This window comes from Etheostoma cragini, chromosome 9, assembly GCF_013103735.1.
Source record: "Etheostoma cragini isolate CJK2018 chromosome 9, CSU_Ecrag_1.0, whole genome shotgun sequence".
NCBI classification, from domain to species: Eukaryota; Metazoa; Chordata; class Actinopteri; order Perciformes; family Percidae; genus Etheostoma; species Etheostoma cragini.
In genome coordinates this window covers 15,944,387-15,965,775 of record NC_048415.1, presented here as the reverse complement: position 1 = coordinate 15,965,775, position 21,389 = coordinate 15,944,387, and the positions used below count along the sequence as shown (strand labels likewise).

General features: G+C 39.7%; 1 long non-coding RNA gene across 1 annotated transcript in view; it reads right to left on the bottom strand.

Moving 5' to 3' along the window:
* LOC117950454 overlaps nucleotides 1-16,678 on the bottom strand; it is a 19,015-nt gene extending 2,337 nt beyond the window's left edge. The window contains exon 1 of the long non-coding RNA XR_004657902.1: nucleotides 16,665-16,678. This is a non-coding gene — a long non-coding RNA (uncharacterized LOC117950454). The remainder of the gene's footprint in view (nucleotides 1-16,664) is intronic.
* Nucleotides 16,679-21,389: the final 4,711 nt, after the last annotated feature.

The window sequence follows — 21,389 nt, the reverse complement described above, 5'->3', positions numbered from 1 at the left end:
TGAGGCAGTTCTGAAGGCAAAAAGGGGGTCCAACCCGTTACTAGCATGGGGTACCTAATAAAGTGGCCGGTGAGTGTATGTACACAGCTGAGCAGGCTGTTGTTAATTTGGCCCAGAATTGTGCAAACTTTCATCTTCGGTGATATTGGATCGTTTCAAATCGTTTTCATTGGTGGGCTGATTTGATTCTTATAAACTCTCTTATTATGATATTAACTAAATGTTTTGTAAATTGCTCTAAGGGAAAGGGATGAATGGGTAGGGAATGACACAAAATGTCAAAATAGGTGGATTTAGCAAATGGCAGAAAAAAGATGCAAAAATAACAACGATTGTAAAGTTGTTGTGACACTTTGATGTGGCTGGACTTTATGGAAATCATCGGTTTCTGGTGAAAATATATGAAATGTCAAGCAGCAGGAAACCAGAGATATTATTAGGAAAGAAGTTCTCACTCTATCCACCAAAGATAAACTGTAAAGTTACCAGAGGATTTTCTTGATATAATAGCACAAGTATCTTTGAGCTTAAGTATCATCCCAGAAATTTGACATGTCCCCAGTTTAATATTTTACAAAACATAACTGAGAACAATGGTGGATAAAATGAATAAAAAATTAATTAAGCTTTTAATTAAGCTTCATGAAAACGCAAAACTGCAGTATAAAATGTTGCCTGGTTGATCCAGCAGGGTTTCATCTGAAATGCTGTGACACAATTTGATAATATACTTTTCATCATATTAAAGACTTAAATTAGCTTTGCAAGGTTGCCACAAAGTGTGACATTTGACAAGTTCTAATGAAAACACCATGAAAACAAATTTGAAAAAAACAAAAATATGTTCAGCTCATTATCCGTTATTCAGCTGTTGCGGTCTTTTTGGCTCAACTCTCATTGATGCTTGTAATTGTGAAAGCTAATGCACATAATGTCACCTTTAAACAGTGAATTCTAAAAAGCTGCTAAAGTATGTATGCTAAAGTTAAAGAGAAAGACTTAATTAGCCAGGTTGCTAGGGAAATTTATACTCCCGTCTGTCTGCTTTTTAGGAGCACATGGCCCTTTTTTTTTTAGATCAAAAAAACAACAACCCAAATCTCCAGCTAATCCCCTAAATCTGCAGCCAGAGACCATGTGACCAGATGAGTCTGGAGGAGGACAAAGAAAAAAGGAAACAAAGAGGAGGTGATGGAATAGAAAGAGTAAACAAATCAGAGATGTAACATGTTTAATTTATAATATCACAATGAAAATATTTCCTGGGGGAGCGTTAAATAGTTACAGCCAGCAGCTGGTTCTTAGCTTGGTCTTGGAAACAGCTAGCCTGGTTCATCCAGCACCTCTTAAGCTCACTAATTAAAAAAGTTTGAATGAGATTAGTAACGAAAATAGCAAATGAAGAATGTATAACGTTGCAGTGTCTGAAATGAGACCTGCTGTATCCGTTAATGAGATTCTGACTGAATAGCAAGATATGAATTCCAAAGTGATTCTGTGAGAATTCTGTGTATATTCTCATCCAATTAGATTGAATTCGGTATTGATGAAGCAAAAAATAACGGTAACGCCAGTGAAATTATTTGAAACTTGTTAGTTAGGAAATATTAGGATGGTCTTCGAGCTGGTTCTGGTTTCCAACTTTGCCCCAGGTGTGTCTGTTTAAACACAGACGGAGGCAACTTCTCACTGTTGATGCTTTACAATCAAGCAACAGTACAAACATGGGTAGCTCAAGTGCTATGGCTGTGTGTGGTTCTGCAAAGGAATTGTAACGTTGTAAAGGCTACCATACACAGTGCATAGGAAATATTTATATATTAGAGCTGGGCAGCGATTTAAAATTTTAATCGCATAATTTGCCTTATTAATCGCGATTAATCGCAAAATTGAATAATGAATTCAAAAGGCAGTTCAATTTTTTTTTTTATGTTATGCTATATTGAACAAAAGTGCCGTAACATTTGTTCTGCAAAAACTTACCAGCATTTTGTTTACGAAGTAGCAGTTAAATAAAATATTTAGTGCACATCTCAACCTAAAGAATGTATTTATCATGTCCAGAGATGGATTCATCTGGTTTGAAAGTGTTGCATAAGCAACTCCTTCTTATGTAAACGTTGTTCTGTTGTTGCTCTAACTCTGCAGCACCTGCTGGACTGGGTTTAGAGCCTCACAACTTTTCTGCACTTCGCAAGGACACTGTCAAACGCACTGTTAAGCAGAAAAACTGAGGGACACTGTCCAACGCGCTGTAAAGCAGAGACAATGAGGGACATTGTCCAACGCGCTGTAAAGCAGAGACACAGTGACAACGCTGGAGACCGTGCGCAAAGCAGGGGACATGATCAGAAGGCAAAAGGCTCGCAGCTGCGATCAGATTTTGTATCTACTCGTACTTTCTGGCCTAACTGCGGTGCCTTTATTTGACACATTCCACTGCTGTGCAACTTCAATAAAGTTTCCCGCGCGCACATGTTGTAGCGTGGTCGCTTTTGCAGTCCTCTCCTTTTCATACAACTCGTGTATTTTTCTTGTGTTCGCGTCTTGAGGGAATTTCATACCTGCCGCCGTCGTTGCGATTCTCAGACCGATGTCTTCAAATGGGCCTGCAGTCTGTAGCTGTCCACGTCGCTATGGCATTTGTTAGCGTCTCTTGTCTTTGTTTATCTCTACCCCCCCCACGCTGCATCTAACCTTGCGCCACTGTGTGTGTCGTTGAATGCTTTGCTGGTATCAACTGTCAAGGTGAAATTTCAGACTGAAGTACTCCGGTGATAAGAAAATTCAACTTTGCAGTATTAACAAAGCCTATGAGCAACAAACTTTTACAATAATAAAGAAATAATAAAAACTGCGTTGATGCGATAAAAAAATTGTCGGCGTTAATTAATTAATGAGTTAACGCGATAATAACAGGTTAACTTGCCCAGCCCTAATAAATAAATAAATATATATATATACACACACACACACACACCAATTTTGAAAAATGTAAGGAGTAGAAAGTACCGATATTATGGTTAAAATGTAACAAGTAAAAAGTCGCCACAACAATAAATAGTAAAAGTAAAAATATCTGAAGAATGTACTTAGGTACAGTAACAATGTATTTGTACTTAGTTACTTCCCATCTCTGGAATAGTATACATTTGACAAATTCCGCCACGTCCATTATGAGCACAGCTGTAGTAAGCTGAACAAGACAGAACGTCATAGTCAAATATGATCAAAACCTATTCTTGCATTCTTTGGGCTAAAGGAAAGACTGTGTCTCATCCAGCATGTTGTGAAAAAAACAGATGAGCACAGAATGTGCAGCCTTTCATCTCTGCATGTGTTCCGAATCTTTGTGGACACCAACATGCTGTGCCGACCTAAAGTAGTTAAACACTACACCCTGTCCTTCACATTGGAGTTGAAGGGGCAATTGTGTCACAAAACAACTCCTCATCTCTCCCTCCTCCCATTCTACTTCAGGTTAATTTCTACCGCCTGGTGAGATGAGGGATCACGACAGACTGACCGCTGAAGCTTGAAATAAACATGCAAGCCCGAAATAAAGATATTGATTAATTCATGCATTAATTCGCTGAACAATAGGCAGGGAAACACCTTGGACAGATTGCAAGTCAATTATATAAATAGAAGCAGTGTTACAAAACACATGAACCGTAATGCCGGGCTATTGTAATGAAAAAATAAAAGAACTTAGACAGTGAGCTGAGGCCATCACTATCGCCACAATCACACTCAATCCCCAAATGCAGCTGGAGGTCTGATTCTTATCAGTGCCTCTCACCGGTCTGTGACCAATCAATATGTTTAGGGTCCTCTGCACTCGGCTCGGCGCAAGCAAATTAATATACTCAGAAGCAAGAAGGCTGCTCGCTTTCCTTCTGAAAGTCATGAAATTGGCTCAGCTGCAAGTAGATAGGGTGGAGTCGTCTGTATGTATACAGTATCTGTCCAAGTGTTAGGACCAAGCACATTTTCTCATCAATATCAGGTTCAATTTAATGTAAATAAAAATTGAAAACGGTGTATGAAGTTGGTGGGAAAAGCTATTTCAATGTTTACTTTTTGAAATCGGCAAGCTTACAAGTGCCCACAATAAACAAATCAATAAAAGCTATTTTGGTATGTCTTAGTGGTATCTCTTAGTAGTAACATTATGACAAAAATAAATAAATCTGCTACATATGTGTTGGCTTTCCAATGAACGTTATCAACGTCAGTAGACCAAAATGCTGCTGGACACAATTGAATGGACCTACAACCAATCAGAGGAAGGGAAAATATGATGTAGCGCTGAGCCGTGATGAACTGTGATGGTGTAGCATCAACATGACTGTTGCCATATTTTACCATCAGAATTTGAAAATTCATTCTAGGTCATTATTAAAAATTCTCACTATGCCTGCCGTCGTGTCCCCGCCGCAAGGATGCGCAAGCAGAAAATGAAGTCATCACATATTTTGCATAAAGCGCAAAGGCTGCGCAAATTGTCAGTCATCGTGTGACACCCACCCCATATGAGATAAACAGTTGTGATTGACCTGACCAGGGCCTGGCCGGCTGGAAATCTGCCTGAACGGGAAGATTTAAATGTAAATGTAAATGTGCTGTATTTATATAGCGCTTTTCCAGTCTTAACAACTGCGCAAAGCGCTCTTACATCTACAGGGAACATTCACCATTCACACACATTCAAACACTGTGGCCGGGGCTGCCGTACAAGGTGCCACCTGCTCATCAGATAAACATTCACACACATTCCCACTCCGATGCGCAGCACCGGGGGCAACTCTGGGTTCAGTGTCTTGCCCAAGGACACTTCGACAATGATTGCAGGGGCGGGGATCAAACCACCAACCTTCCGATTGGCAGGCAACCGCTCTACCACTGAGCCACAGCCGAAGAGGACGAGACATCTGCCAGAGCAAATAAAACATGAGTTTACAGATTTGTCTGGTTCCCAAGCTAGTTATAACTGTAGTTTAGCTTTAAAATTAAGCCCACTAAACGGAAAAGGTATGACCAAGTAAAAAGTGAAAAGAAAACAAAAGTAAATGTCAGTTTATGAAATAAAAAAAATAAAAAATCATATTCTCAAACCCAAAAATTTGCCAGAAACACCTTAACAAATTGAATGTTACGTCTTTGTTTTCCTCCATGACAGGAACATTGAAAAATAAAGATTAATTAGAAATCATTGTAGTTAATTTTTTTCTGTTTAGGAGTGTTAAAAGAGAAATCGCTCTGTAGTATCATGATACAGGACCACGTATCTCCAATCCACTCACTTTAACTCACTGGTTGAAAATGGTTAGATACATTAAAAACTTGTATTTATTGTACTGTATGCTCCTGGTACAGATAATTTATTATGGAATGAGCTCCAATCTGTCAATAGACATGTGGGTGGGTGTTTGCTTACCTTGATGACGACTGTATCCTTCTAACAACTCAGAGGTGACATGCAACCAGAGTGGAGACTGGAGATACATAACAGCCGGGAGATATCTCAGTGGGTTTCGCATGTTCACTCTTCAAGTCTTCACATCACACTGGGGGAGACAAATAAATGCAAACAATTATTATCACCTTACACTTTTCTAGTTTCTGTCCTTGAGTGCCTGCCTAGACTTTATTTAGAGGCAAAAAGTGTGTGTGTGTGTGTGTGTGTGTGTGTGTGTGTGTGTGTGTGTGTGTGAAAGTGAATTATGTCATACAGCATGCGTGTCAATCTCAGATGATAAAGGTCTATTCACTATTGCTCCCTTAATTAGTCTCTTTGTTGTGGTAATCACACTCCCAGCATCTGGGCCTCATATTACACCCTCATTTAGCTACAACTCCTAATCATCTTTCCCTGGCTGTTTCTAGCCTGTCAGCATAAGCACACATCAACACTGAGGTGTAATGTGCTGCCTTTTTAAAACATCACTGACAAATGTTATAACTTTGTATAAATCAGGCAATTGTACGCTGCAGTTTCTCCCTCAGACCGCATTTGTGTTTAACAGTTTTTTTCCAATTGCTAACACTAAGATTACATGCATAGCACTATTATTTAAACTGACACAGAGAAAAACTAAGTAAACACATTTTCTGAGTTACCCACCTTTTGCAATTTAAAATGGCACTTTTTAAATGCACTGAACGCAGTTCACTGCATAAGACTCAACAATGTGACATAAAGTTACGTTTGCCATTTCCAAACACTGCTATTCCAAGTGACAATACATGAGCTGATTGGCCAATATATGTTTCACCTGGGCAAACACCTCAATGGTTATTTGTTACCATCTCAATCAGGAAGTAAGCACAATGAAAAGACCACAGGTGAGTGCCTTTTGGTCACAACAACAATGAAGACCCAGCAAGATGCTGCCTAATTATTGTCGTTGACTCTCTTTTTTTGTTAATATATTTTTTTCTGCAATTCTCTTATTCAGTTAACTGTTTTTTGTAAGCATATCTTTATTCAGTCCAATGTAAATATATCTGCTGTTCATATGTTGCACTGACTTGTTTGGTGAAATATAAAAAAACAAATGTCCAAAAGCATGTGTGTGTATCTGCAAATATTTCTGTGCATGTGAAAAATCTGAGGAATTTTCAACTATTTGAACTATTTTTGTATTATGACAAAGCCTTAAAGATGAGTTATTTTCAACAGTGTGTAGTTGGTTAGCCATGTAAAGAAACAGCATTGTTCATGTGTCACAATGTAGAACTAGAAACTCTTATTATATCATTGCACAATATTATAAGTTGAAATGTTATTAAAATTGTATTTGTTCCAACATACAGTAACTCTAATTGGATGCTTACTATAGAAACACGCTAAGGCCAGAAACACAGATGACAGAGTCGCTAACGTTCCTAATCCTGGATATAGTAGCATTGTAGCCTTGGATTGCTAGTCCTGAAAAGGGATTTTTCTGACTTAACCTGTAACTAGCTCTCTCTCGCTTTCTCTCTCTCTATGAACTCTGCAAACATCACTAAACTGCCAACACCCAGCTGCGTAAGCAAAGTGTGAGCAGCAATGCTCCAAAGAAAAATTTCTTGTATGTGTCCTCATACCTGGCAAATAAAGCTGATTCTGATTCTGATTCTGGTAAAGCGCGCTCCCCAGGTTTTGAATCTGACCTGAGGCCCTGATTGGTGCATGGCATAACCATTCTCTCTCCCCCATTTCCTGTCTCTTATCAGCTGTTCAAAAAGAAAAATAAAGGAAAAAAACTGAAAATATCAACAACAAAAAGTATATACAGTATATACATAGACAGTGTAGACAAATGTGGACTGGGAATATAGGTTGTGTTCGGCTGCACCCAAAGAAGGAATATCTTTGTACAACTTGAAGACATTTTCTTTGGTAGTGTTGTTCCGCATGCAACACGGCAATATAAACTGACATTGAGTAAAAGCATTGTGCTGTCTGGCAGGGTAGTGAAGATAAATTAGGTGTTGGGAGTCTAGCCCAATGGATGCCTGCATATTGTGTTTGACTCCTTTAATAAAAGATAAAGTTCTCATTTTGATTGTACATCATCATCAAACTAAGGCAATCATCTAAATACAGTCAAGCACAGTTTGTATTCAGAATGACATCTGATCCACGCAAAAATTAAAAACTTAGCCCTGCTTTCTTCCATTCAGTTGAATGAAAAAATAATCTCATACAGCATTATGCACTGTTCAATTCAAAACTATTACTATGCACGATTTCTACAAAAAATATTTAAGCTTTTAAAAATTCCACATTTACACAGACTACATTTAAAAAGCCCACCAGCTGCTATTAAGAGATAAAGCCTTACTGTTGCAAATAAAAATAAAAATGATCAATCTTTGAAAGGATTTAAAGATATAAAATGGGGCATACAGTGTGTCTTTCTGCTGTTTGCAAAAAAACAGAGCTCCTTCTACTTTGCCTGGAACATTAACTTTCTCAATAAGCACCCTCCAGAGTTTCCATGAAAACCTTCTCCGCAGGAGCTTTCATGTCAATTTAAAACCCTCTTTTGCTCGCTCATTAAAAGATGTGACAGACAGAATAAGAGGCACCAATCTGACATTTCCTGCTACACAACCCATTTAACGAATAAGGCAATAATATAAGACAATTAATTGTTTGCTCAAGTCTACAGCTAAGCGTCATTCTCTTGTCTCAACCCTCTTGTTTGTCTACAGTAGGTAAATAATCTCTAACTTGAACTAGCTACCTGTTGGCCAGATGATGCAGATCATTAAATGTTAATAATAAGGATGAATAATTTATCATCAGGGGAAGATGACACAACAGACATGTTATACTGTATTTATGTTCTGAATCACAATGAATACACACATTCACAGCACTCTCTAGAGGTTCTTTGAGCAAATGAGAGCTTTTACGGTATAAAAATTGTATCAAGACTTAATTAAATTCAGAAATCAATGACATGAGTCATGTTAAAATTAAAAAAAACTGAAAGAAATTTCTAAAAAATTGTTCTGAATATCAGCAGGAATGAGCTTGATATAAAAGATATTTTCAGGGTTTTAACAACCTCTTTTGCCTTTATTTAAAACAGTTAACAGAGTTATACAAATTAAGGAAGCAAGGCATTATTAAAGCATCTGAAATCAATTTTGTTTTTTATCTGACAAGTCAACACTAGGTTCAGGTCAGAAAATGATAAATATATGCAAGTATGTGGGGTCAGAACAGGTAAGCTATAACTAATTGATCAAACTGCCTGTGGAATTAAGTCCAGCACTGATGAGTCAAAAACCACATAATAAAAAAGTTCTTCAGAAGTAACTCTGAGAGCTCAGAGATGGTAGATAGATAGATAGATAGATAGATCGTTATTGTAATTGCACATATTTGTAGAACTAACTCTGCTGGAGCAATCCAATATGCAGCATTAAAATAACGTTATATGTAATAGGTTCCCATTGCCATCATCCAAATCCAACATCCAATCCATCCATCATAGAGCAGATGTGGGCAGGCTTACATTTAAAAACTCCTGTTTGGGAAGCAGCCCCGACAGGCTATTCACCCCTAAATCTGCATAAATTGCCCTTTGGACCAGATTACCTTCAAACCAACCAGAGTTTGTGTAAATATACTCATCTCTCCCCCTGTCTGTATGACACCTGCTCATTTGAAAGCTAATTCTCTTTGATTTTATGAAGCAGTAGTTTGATAAAGGGCCAGAAAAATGCACGGCCGTTCTGCTCTCTCCCTGCGTCTCTAATTAAGATCCTAGTGCTGTAGCACTAATGATAATTCACAGGTGTCTGCTGCCTACCAGTCACTATGGCAACCTCAAGATATGCCATCTAATCTGTAACAGACACATTTTTCCCCACCTCTTATCAGGTCTGATAAATCTGGACAAACAATGCTTCGTGTGACATCCAACAATCAATTTCTATTAGTTACATGAAATTGTATGAAGTACAATTCCAAAGAAATGCTTTCCCATCAGCTCCCTCAACTTGATCATGAAGCAGAATGTAGCCATCATATCAACACACAGAAAAAGAGTTACCCTGCCGAATGGCACCCCGAACCAGAACTCCAGGATCCAGCAAAGTCTCAAGGACTTTACGACTCTTGACATCCTGCTGGAAACAGAGGAAGGCACAAAGGCCACTCAGCTCACCCACGGCTGCAAACTGGCCAGCAGGATGTCCAGCAGAGAAGTCACAGTCTGTGTTAAATCCCTCCACGCTTGCCTCAGTGCGCTCCGCTGATAACAAGATGGCCATGCTTATCCAGGTAGTCAGGTTCATAGTCATAAGTTAAACCTGACAGCCATTTTTACGTTTTCCTCTGTGTTTACATTTGAAATCCCCAACCAGCCAGACAAGCAGCGTCAACAGGATACTGGTAAAATGATTTCCCCATCCCTATCCTGATGGGCGTCTCGTAGTCATGAGAATGCTTTAGAGATGGTCTCGCTAGCTTGAGGTCTTCTTATCCTTCTTAAGCTTAACCTTTTCCTTGGTGTTACTCTGATGTTTACGTGGGCCAGGCAGGATTTTGGCTAAAGATCCTTTGCACGTGAAGGCGCGCTCTACTCACGCAAATTATGAACGCCATGACAGACAGAAGAGCTATGCTGTAGACGGAGGCAAGCCAAACGCGTACGTGTTCATTCGTGTTCTCGCATATTCACCACCACAAGCACGTGCATGAATTGCCTTTCTGTTTTAAATGACTGATAAATAATAATAATTTTTAAAAAAGGATCTTCAACCAGCTAGCTGCCGTGCTAACCAGCTATTCCCACAGGCCAACCCGATAATGACCCACACACAGCTAACTATCGTTGGTTACTCACTGACCAACATATCACAAAAAAATAAAAAGCCATTCCCTTGATCATTTACCTTAACAAACATACAAAAAATATTGGTTAAATTAACGATGACATGGCACAGAAACTAGCTTCAAAAATGGCAAAAACTAGTTAAATGCAGATCTGCGGAGGTCCTACCCCGGCTAGCCTAGCCAACCACTTAGCTGCAGCTAGCTTTGGACTACTTGGTAGCTGCTGCCCATCGGGTCGTTATATCCACTGGTCAAATCTTAACACAATCTATACAGCGAATGTAATCCCAGATAAGATTATAGATAGACGTTACAATTATGTATGGTTACTACTGATTAGGACTGCACAATCAAATTTTAATCAAGGTTTTGGCTTTAAAGAACTTACAAAGACCTGGTAAGCAATCATGGTTGAGATCAGCGGTATCAGTGTATGGGGACACTCCGTTTACCACGTGTTAAAGACCATGTTGACTGAAGTTGGGCAGACTATGCGATTTAATGAGGACCGTGCAAATGGAGGGAGGAACAAGGGTTGGTATCCAATCCTGCAATCTCAAACTTCTCCAAATACTAGGGCTGCACAATTAATCAAATTTTAATCACGATCACAATTTTGGCTTTCCACAATCAAATTTGAGTAATTGAGCAATATTTAAAATGAGTCATTCCATACCTCAGTCACAAGGTTTACTAGTTTACCAGTAAAAGCAAAATTTTCTCCCGTCTGTGTTGTTTTTCAGACAATACATTTTCATCAAATGATGGTCCAACTAAACGCAAACCGGATGGGATGGCATGTCACTGCAGGATGCTGTGGTAGCCATGCTGGTCCAGTATGCCTTCAATTTGGAATAAATCCCAAACGGTGTCACCAGCAAAGCACCCCCACACCATCAGACCTCCTCCTCCATGCTTCACGGTGGGGACCAGGCATGAAGAATCTATCCTGTCACCTATTCTCCATCACGCAAAGACACGGCGGTTGGAACCAAAGACCTAAGATTTGGACTCATCAGACCAAAGCACAGATTTCCACTCGTCTAATGTCCATTCCTTGTGTTTCTTGGCCCAAACAAATCTCTTCTGCTTGTTGCCTCTCCTTAGCAGTGGTTTCCTAGCTGCTATTTGACTATGAAGGCCTGATTTGCGCAGTCTCCTCTCAGCAGTTGTCCTAGAGATGTCTCTTCTGCTACAACTCTGTGTAGTATTCATCTGGCCTCTAATTTGTGCTGCTGTTAACTTGTGATTTCTGAGGCTGGTGACTCAGATGAACCTTGTCCTCAGCAGCAGAGGTGAATCTTGGTCTTCCTTTCCTCGGGCGGTCCTCATGTGAGCCAGTTTTGTTGTAGGGCTTGATGGTTTTTGCAACTGCACCTGGAGACACATTCAAAGTTTTTGCAATTTTTCGGACCAACTGAACTTCCTTTCTTAAAGTAATGATGGCCACTTGTTTCTCTTTACTTAGCTGATTGGTTCTTGCAATAAGATGATTGTTGATTAACAGTTGTCCAATAGGGCTGTCGGCTGTGTATCAACCTGACTTCTGCACAACACAACGGATGGTCCCAACTCTATTAATGACGCAAGAAATTCCACAAATTTACACTGACAAGGCACATCTGTGAAGTGAAAACCATTTCAGGTGACTACCTCATGAAGCTCACTGAGAGAACGCCAAGGGTTTGCAGCACTATCAAAAAAGCAAAGGGTGGCTACTTTGAAGAAACTAGAATATAAGACATGTTTTAGTTATTTCACACGTTTTCTTAAGTACATAATTCCACGTGTTCATTCATAGTTTTGATGCCTTCAGTGATAATCTACAATGGAAATAGTCTTAAAAATAAAGGAAACGCATTGAATGAGAAGGTGTGTCCAAACGTTTGGCCTGTGCTGTATGTCCACAGTTTTAAATTGTTATTAACACAGTTGTAAATTGTTAAGCATGAGAGGTAAACCTGTATTTGTAGCAGTGTTTTCCGCTGGTAGCTCTATCGCGGCCGCCACGGCAAAAAACGCAGAAGTTATTGAATGCCTCTAACTTCAGTCCGTTGAGTAATAGCGTGTTAGACGGAGCCTGCTGGACCTGGGCGAGAGATCGCCTATGGCCATAATATCATAGTTCATAAAAATGCAGCGCAGTGACAATACAGACATTTCACATGTAGCTACACGACGTGTGCAACTTGGCTGACCCAACCGTCACTCTGTGAGTACGTCCATCAAACTCCCCCTTTCTCTCTAGTTCTTTTAATCAGTTACTGTTGAAAACAAAAGGGGGAGCTTTCTCAGAGTTAGTTTTTTTAATAATATATCTATCAATCTATCTAGCTAGCTTAGGCTGTTTATTTCAGATAATTTTCATTTACATGTCTTGCAGCTGTATAAATGTACGTACGACATACAACTTCAACATAAGAGGAGTGTAGCACAATATAGATGTGAAAGCAGTTATAGACCATGTGACAATAAAATTAGTTTTGGTTAAAATCAACAAATAATTGTGATACTTAATCATGATCTCAATTTTGATCAAAATAATCGTGATTATCATTTTGGCCATAATTGTGCAGTCCTACCAAATACCGCTCTTTGTGAGCACCCACAGTAAGGGAAAAAATATTTGATCCCCTGCTGATTTTTTTAGCCCACTTTCAAAGAAATTATCAGCCTATAATTTTAATGGTATATTTGTTTGAACACTCAGAAACACAACAAGAAAATCCATAAAAATGCATGTCAAAAATGTTATAAAATTGATTTGCTTTTTAATGAGGTAAATAAGTATTTGACCCCCTCTCAATCAAAAAGAATTCTGGCTCCCAGGTGTCTTTTTAGGTAACGAGCGGAGCTCCTAATCTCAGTTTGCTACCTGTATAAAAGACACCTGTCCACAGAAGCAATCAATCAATCATGTTTCAAACTCTCCACCATGGTCAAGACCAAAGAGCTCTAAAAACGATGTCAGGGACAAGATTGTAGATATACACAAGTCTGGAATAGGCTACAAGACCATTGACAAGCAGCTTGGTGAGAAGGTGACAACGGTTGGTGCGATTAAATTGCAAACGGAAGAAACACAAAAGAACTGTCAATCTCCCTCGGTCTGGGGCTCCAGACAAGATCTCACCTCGGGGAGTTGCACTGATCATGAGAACAGTGAGGAATCAGCCCAGAACTACACAGGAGGATCTTGTCAATGATCTCAAGGCAGCAGGGACCATAGTCACGAAGAAAACAATTGGTAACACACTACGCTGTGAAGGACTGAAGTCCTGCAGCGCCCACAAGGTCCCCCTGCTCAAGAAAGCACATATACATGCCCGTCGGAAGTTTGCCAATGAACATTTGAATGATTCAGAGGACAACCGGGTGAAAGTGTTGTGGTCAGATGAGACCAAAATGGAGCTCTTTGGCATCAACTCAACTCGCCGTGTTTGGAGGAGGAGGAATGCTACCTATGACCCCAAGAACACCGTCCCCACCATCAGATATGGAGGTGGAAACATAATGCCTTGGGGGTGTTTTTCTGCTAAGGGGACAGGACAACTTCACCGCATCAAAGGGACAATGGACAGGCCATGTACCGTCAAATCTTGGGTGAGAACCTCCTTCCCTCATCCAGGGCATTGAAAATGGGTCATGGATAGGTAGTCCAGCATGACAGTTACCCAAAACACACGGCCAAGGCAACAAAAGAAGTGGCTCAAGAAGAAGCACATTAAGGTCCTGGAGTGCCCTAGCCAGTCTTCAGACCTTAATCCCATAGAAAATCTGTGGAGGGAGCTGAAGGTTCGAGTTGCCAACTGTCAGCCTGTGTGCTAAGCTAAGCTACCCTACTACTGGCGGTAGCTTTAAATACTACAGACATAAGAGTGGTGATTTTGGAGTCAAATGCAGGATGGATTTTTAAATCAGTAATTGTTTTCGTTTTATTTCCTTCCTTGTGTATCATAAAAGGGACTACAACTCATATCTCGTTGTGCAACCCTTTTTCGTAGAATAACAAACCTTTTAAAATGAAAATATAGGACATTGTTTTTTTCCCCCCATAAAGCTGTGTAAAGGAAAGACATATGAAGAAGAAAGAGGGACTTCTGATTTTGTTAAGGATGTTGTCACTCTGTTGGAAGAGATGAGTAATTTGCTGCAGAAAAATACCTCAACATCATCCTAATATAACAAGATATTAGGAAGGAAAAAAGCTCTGTCTACAGAATGTTGATTACTAGTTAATGAAACTGCTGTCATTTCCTTTCACCCAGTTTATTGTTTTTCTGTTCAAATCAATAGGTGGCCTTTTCCTGTCCCTTACTTATCAGTGACAAATCAGGGAAGACAAATACATACAATATTTTCAATTATTGCACCTCCTCCATCACTACAGCAATGTTAAGGTAAATAAAAAATGTGGGAAATCACAACGACTATGGTGTATTTTGTTTAAATATAGCCTAATGCCTCTCCTTTATCAGTTAATATTTCAATTATGCAACCAATAACATCTTCTGATATTATCTTAAATGAGGGCCGGTGTGACTGTATTGAACTTTTTGCATGTCTGACTGTGGTGATAAAGGACTAAATTAACACCTGATTGTAACTGACATTTCACTTAGCCTAAATGTTGTCGTGCCTGTCAAGCCTCAAAATTATTAGGCAAATTGTTTTGGGGGAAATCAGCCTTTTAAAACAAAGCCTTTTTTACTGTTTTACTGTTTAGACTTCGTAATGTACAGTAGCCTCATTTACAGTAAGAGCTGTTTACTAGCAACATATAGTCAACAAATAATAAAATATCCACAGTACTGTGCAAAAGTCTTAGGCAGGTGAGAAAACTGCTAAGAATGATTAGACACAAGGAAACTTGTGAAAAACACATCAAGCTTATTTCCCTTCGAAATCAGAAGATGTCCAGAAGTGACATCCGCTCAGAACTGGCGGAAACCAGTGGGACCCAGGTACCCTTCAACTGTCCGGAGCCGTCTGGCCAGAAGTGGTCTTCATGGAAGAGTTGCGGCCAAAGCCGGACCTCCAACATGGAAACAAGGCCAAGCCACCTAACTCCACGAAAACACAGTCTGAGGTATATTAATGTTGTATTTATTTACTACAGGCTCCAGGCAGCCAGCCAAAGCAGCAGCTGTTTAGCCACTAGCAGGTGACTGCAACCCGGCTCCATACACCGCCAGATGATGGTCCTATCAGGGGCCATGACGATGAAAGTTAAGTCAGGTACTAAAAGGACTAGATGTAGAAAACAAAAAAGAAAGATATTGGGGTTAAACACTCCCGAGGAACAAGCGTTTCTTGGGTTAAAGTAATTTGTTTTTGCCGCAAAGTAAACCCCACTCCTGTTTTATGTTGACATCACATTGTGCTATTTCATATAAGCTCACTTTTTATTGCAGTTGCAATTGAAGTTACAAATAATTGTTTTGGCACTGCTGGCCAAGTTGCACTACCCATGGTATTGAAAAGGAAAAACGTCGCCACTACGTTTTTCACAAATTGCACCCTGGCTGTGCGCCTGGACCGCAGACTGATTAGTCCAGAAACAGCAGTAATCATTCATGACGTGGTGTACAGTATGAATGTTAATGTGATCACGTTATGGCTAATAATAGCCTAAGTTAAAATGCAAAAAATATGTGTAATCTGGTAACGTAGTCATGTTAGCTAACGCTATATCGTTAGCTCTACTGTTAGAGATAAGGGTGCATCATGAACATCGGCAAGGATTTAAGGACATTTCAAAAGCATCACACATATCCCAGCATCAGAACGAATGAGAGACACAGCCTATATTCCTTTATTTACGCTACATTGTAAGACTGGGTAAACCCCGCCCAGTCGGATGGCAATATGATTTCGCCCTCCAGCTCGGTCTGGAAACCTGCACGTTTAATTGTCCTGCTTCAGTTCACAATTTTTGCAGGAACCAATCACCAACTGGCTTATCTACCTGGTGCACTGTTGGCGGGTTTAACACGATGACGATTGAGAAGCGACCAAGCAGCTTCTTGTTTACATTCAACATAGCCGCCACCGAAGCACAGAAACCCGTTGATGCCGCTGTTGCTTCTACGTCACCCGGATCTTTGGTCTGTTGGGTTGAAGGACTATCCAATTGCGTACAAAGTCATTTTGAACTATGCCTGTTGATCACGCTTCTTGTGCAAAGAAAAGAGCAGACTGCCCAGACCAAAGCTCAATCTCAAATTTACTGAGCTTGGCTTGGTCTGGTGAAAGCCAGACTTATATGTTGTAATAAAGACAGAAACATGTCAAAAGTCAGTTTCATTCAGAAATTTACTTTGCGAGCAGTGTTTACCTGCAATAGCGTGTATGCCCTCCTGTGCTCCTGGTGCTACAGTAACACTGAAGACCCTCACGGGTGCGTGGTGGATGCTCTGTGTGATGCACGCATGCGCAATTCTTTCCTAATGTTAAGTTTCACGCTCGCACATGCCTGGTCACTCGATTGTTTAATTTCTGCACAAAGAGCAATATCTGCACGTGTGAAATGATCAAATTTGTTTGTGGAGCATGTCTGTTGTGATATTACAATCCTGAGGCCATACACAGCGTGCGGCAATGATACTGGATTGCAATTTACACACACACACACACACACACACACACACACACACAATTCCTTTACTCAGCGAACTACTCTGCTCTGTGGTTGCCATAGTAATCCCAAAGCCAATTACAGCCCTAAACCTTCCCTCCCTCAATTCAAGGAAGCAGGCGCTAGAAATTGACCCAATCTAATTTGCCCTAGAGAGTATAGGTTTTCATTGTTGCTGCCACGTCACACCCAGAACCTGCACCCATTCTCCCAGACCCCTAGCATTCACTTTGTTTCCCCCCATCCTCCACCCTACTCAGGAGGACAGCATAATAAATCAATTTACAAGCTGGGAGAGACATCCGGCAGAGGATGGAAATGAAGAACGGCAGATGAGGGATATTGGAAAACATTTTCTTGTCGCCACAGTAAGCGGGTGTAGGCAGTGGCATGGTCTTGTCTGCAGCTGGCACGGGAAATCTAATAGTGTTTTTGTGTGTGGATAAATTGGGAACGAAGAAGATCTGTATGAGTCTGTCACTTGTGTGGGATCTTGAAAAATAAATAGTCAAAATATTTGACAAGTCTGGATCTGGACCTGGTTCAATGTGACTGGAGACTACTAGAACTGTTGGGTCCTTGTAAATTATGGAGTGTGGTCTATCTGTAAAGTGTCTTGAGATAACTCTTGTTATGAATTGATACTATAAATACAATTGAATTGAATTGAATTGAATGTGTACGAAAAAAAAACAGTAAAATCTATTTTTATTGCATTTTCACAAATAGAATAAAGCTTTGACAAATCTGAAACTAGGTTTTTAAGAATCTCTAGCCTCTCTTGGATAATTTAGTCCAGATTTCATAAGTCTAGGTATAATAGGATCAAATAAGATTAGTCAATAAGCAATGTAGTTAGCTAAATTATGGTTCCCTGCGGAATCGGAGGCTGTGAATCGGAAGCTCACTTTTCCTTATAAAGTTTTCCTTATATTTCCCCTTAACTGCCGAATGGGAAGCCAACTTCAGCGTCGTGACCGACCCTGATGCTATAACGTTATTTTTGTTCTTCTTCAAGACAAAGTTATCTGCTTTCTTACGATTAAAGAAAAACAAATCTCACAGCGGAGGTAAATAATATGGCAAGACGTCCCTTAAAAACCAAACATGTAGCTAGCTTACAACAACGTTACTGGGTTAACGTTAGCTGTGTTTGGCAAGTTAGCTACAAAAAATGCAGTTCTGTTGCATCTTGTCACACAATCTCAAAACAAGAAATGGTCTGCCTTACCGGTTAGTAACGTTAGATAGATGTCGCCGTTTCCCAACGACGTGTCTGGTAAACTTCAATCTTTCACAGCTGAACTTGACAACAGTCCACACAGTTGTGATCCAGAACAGGCACGAACGCGGTGCACTTAAGAGACGTAGAGTAAGGAGCTTTTTATCTGTTATTACAATGTTTTCCTTGGAGGTTAAAAGAAACTCATGTTTTGATTTATTTTAAACATTACTAACTACTTGCTAGCCAGTCTTACAAATATCATATTCGCTTCCCTGTGAGCATTGCGTAGCTAGCTCTTTGCTACCAACAGGTGACATGCCTCGAGTTGATTGAAGCCAAACAACGCATAAACAGTTAAGGAAATGGACCAACAGATCCCTTTGCTCTGGATGTGTCACTCCCCGATGTGAGTCAAGTGCAGATTTGAGTCGCGCATGCGTCACTTCTCAACATAGCCTACAAGATGCTAACGAAAGACTTTTGTGATATCAAAGCATAATAAAAATAGACCTACTTAACAAAGTTTGTTCACTGCTGGCTACAAGGTAGCAATCAAACACAACAAAGGCTGTCAGTTAAATGGAATTTTGAGCTAACGTAACGTTAGAAATCAAACAATCATATATAGCTAAAAACGTTTCTGAAATGACTGCTAGCTTAGCTACAAGCTAGCAATCAAACATAAAGGCTGTCAGTTGAAACAAAGGCACAGGCTTATTATTGCTAACTAAAATGCTAGTCAACATTAGTAATTAAACCTAAACAGTAAGTCGAAATTGCCCTCACACTTACCCTGTAGGCCTACTGTTTGGTAATTCCTCTACTATGCAACAGTAAGTCGCGTGGTTATGACACAATTGTTGGCCTATTTTAACAAAAACGTCTGCAACGGAGCCATAATGAGAGGTACAAGGTAATGGAGCCTTTTATACATTGTAATTTTTCCTTAAAAATTATCAAAGGACAAATAGAGTCTTTAAACGCTTCAGATGTAAAGTTAATTGTTGTCAAAGTGACGTCGAAATGAATGGCAGTCAATGGAATGCTAACGGCAGGGGATGGCTTGTAGCATCGATCTGGCGCCATATGAGGTATGCGTAGGGGGGAGAGGCTTACCCCTTGAAGGCGTGCATGCGCGCTCCCGGGTTCTGTACTGTAGTCCAGAGTAGACTAAAATATCACAACAGCTTTAGGTGAATATGGTAAATAAACACCTGCTTAATGCTTTTAATGCATTCCATTTACCTCAGAACTCAAAGCCGGAGCTGGGAATGACGTCACACCTGAGTTAAATGCATTTCTAAAAAGGTGGATTTTTGCCATAATCAGGTTAGCCATGTTTGCAATATCAGTTGATAACAACGCATTAGACTGTTTTTTGTGCATAAAAACACCTTAACAATATGTTCACAGGTAGTAGTTGGACAGTAATCTACTGTTTAAGAATGATTTAATAAGACACAAAGAAAGCAGATGTGCTAATAAACTGTATATTACTACAGCTTTCACTACTGTTGATGCACGGAGCAGCCATGGATTTTGAGGTTGCTTGCCCGGGGCTGGTTCTGTGAGGTTCTCCAACTTCCCACCTCAGTAATCCAACTTCTGTGTTTCTGACTTAAAACTCAGAATTCTGACTTCTGAGTACAAATGGAACACACAGTTTGTCTTCTGATTTAGCTCAAAGCTCTGCTGATCGTAAAGTGTAGCCTCACAGATTGGATGGCTGTAGAATCTTGTTTTAACACTTTGTGGAAGTGGAACAAGCTGTAAACACATTTACTTTTACACATATAGTTACTCTTTTTTTAAATGATGTTGATAAGAGCAGTAACAGTAAAATAAAACTTTAAAATCATGGGCATTAAAACCAAAACAACAAGCTTAAAGATCCTAAAGGTTTCTCTAACCCTAAAAGAAACAGCGGATGTATTACACGCGACTAGTTTAACTTTAGACATTTTAACTGCATTTGAGTTTATTTGAAAAGGACAAATAAACATGCAGAGGCATAGAAAATGTGACACTGGCAGCAGTCATTACCGTTTCCCTGGTGTGTGTGCTCATAACTCCATAGGCCTCCTACGCACTTCTTCTCCAAACATGCAGCTCCAAGACTGACTCCTCCCTGAGGCTAATGGTGATGGTGTAGTACCTGCTAATTACAGGCAGCATGGCAGAGATGAGATGTTTAATATCTCCGTTTGGGTTTGGTGTTAATAAGAAGAGGGACAGCGGTCAAAAAGGACTGGAGGGCTGAAAACTCTGTTAGATATTGGATTTTAAGTGGGAAGATGTCATTAACAAAATTTGGGGTTAGTCTGAGGGTGTGACAGTGTCACATTACTGTGGAGAATCAAGTAATTTGAAAGACAGAAAGGACAAAGGCAGAGCAGAGACGAGATGAGGTGAGGTGATGCAATCCTGACAGAAAATTTTGGGAATTTACTTAAAGTCAAGCACATCTTCATCTCTCATTCATGGTAAATGTCTGTATAGTTGCCTCAATTTAAACACTAAAAAACAAACCTGCACTTTACATTTTTACACTTTTACCGTTACAACTTAAAGCAAGTAGCTTAAAGTACCTTGGAACAATTATTGATGTGAGCTTATCAACAATACAGATGCAATCTGTTATTCTTAATGTCTTAATAATGTCTTAACATTTTCAAAAATTGATGACACTATCTTATAGCTCATTTATTGAGTGTTTTTTAGCATTTTGTCTGGCTTTGGAAACCTAAGTGAAAAAGTTGATAAAGGTGACCAACAACATTATAGGTGGACAAAAGTGGGCACCTATAGACATTTTTATTTTGTCTAGCTGAAAGAAAACTAAATTGCCAGTGATACTACCTAATGAAAAAAGGTTTTCGTAAGTGCGGAGGTATCAAATCTCTGGGTGAAAATCATTTAAAAGTATCTTTTAGCAGGCGCAATAAAACCCCTTAATTTGCATCCTCTGATGTTACCAGTAGGATAGCCCATATTTGTTTTGTCTACATATTTTTTTCTTTTTACCTCTTTTATTTTGTTTTTATCCATTACTGTAACTTATTGTTTTAACTGGTATTCATAACTGGTAATTTCCTGTTAATGTCGGTTCTGTTATGGTTTGGGGTTTTTGTTGGGGTATTTTTCCTGTTTGGCCTTCCCTGGGTTTTTGTCCCGGCTTTGTC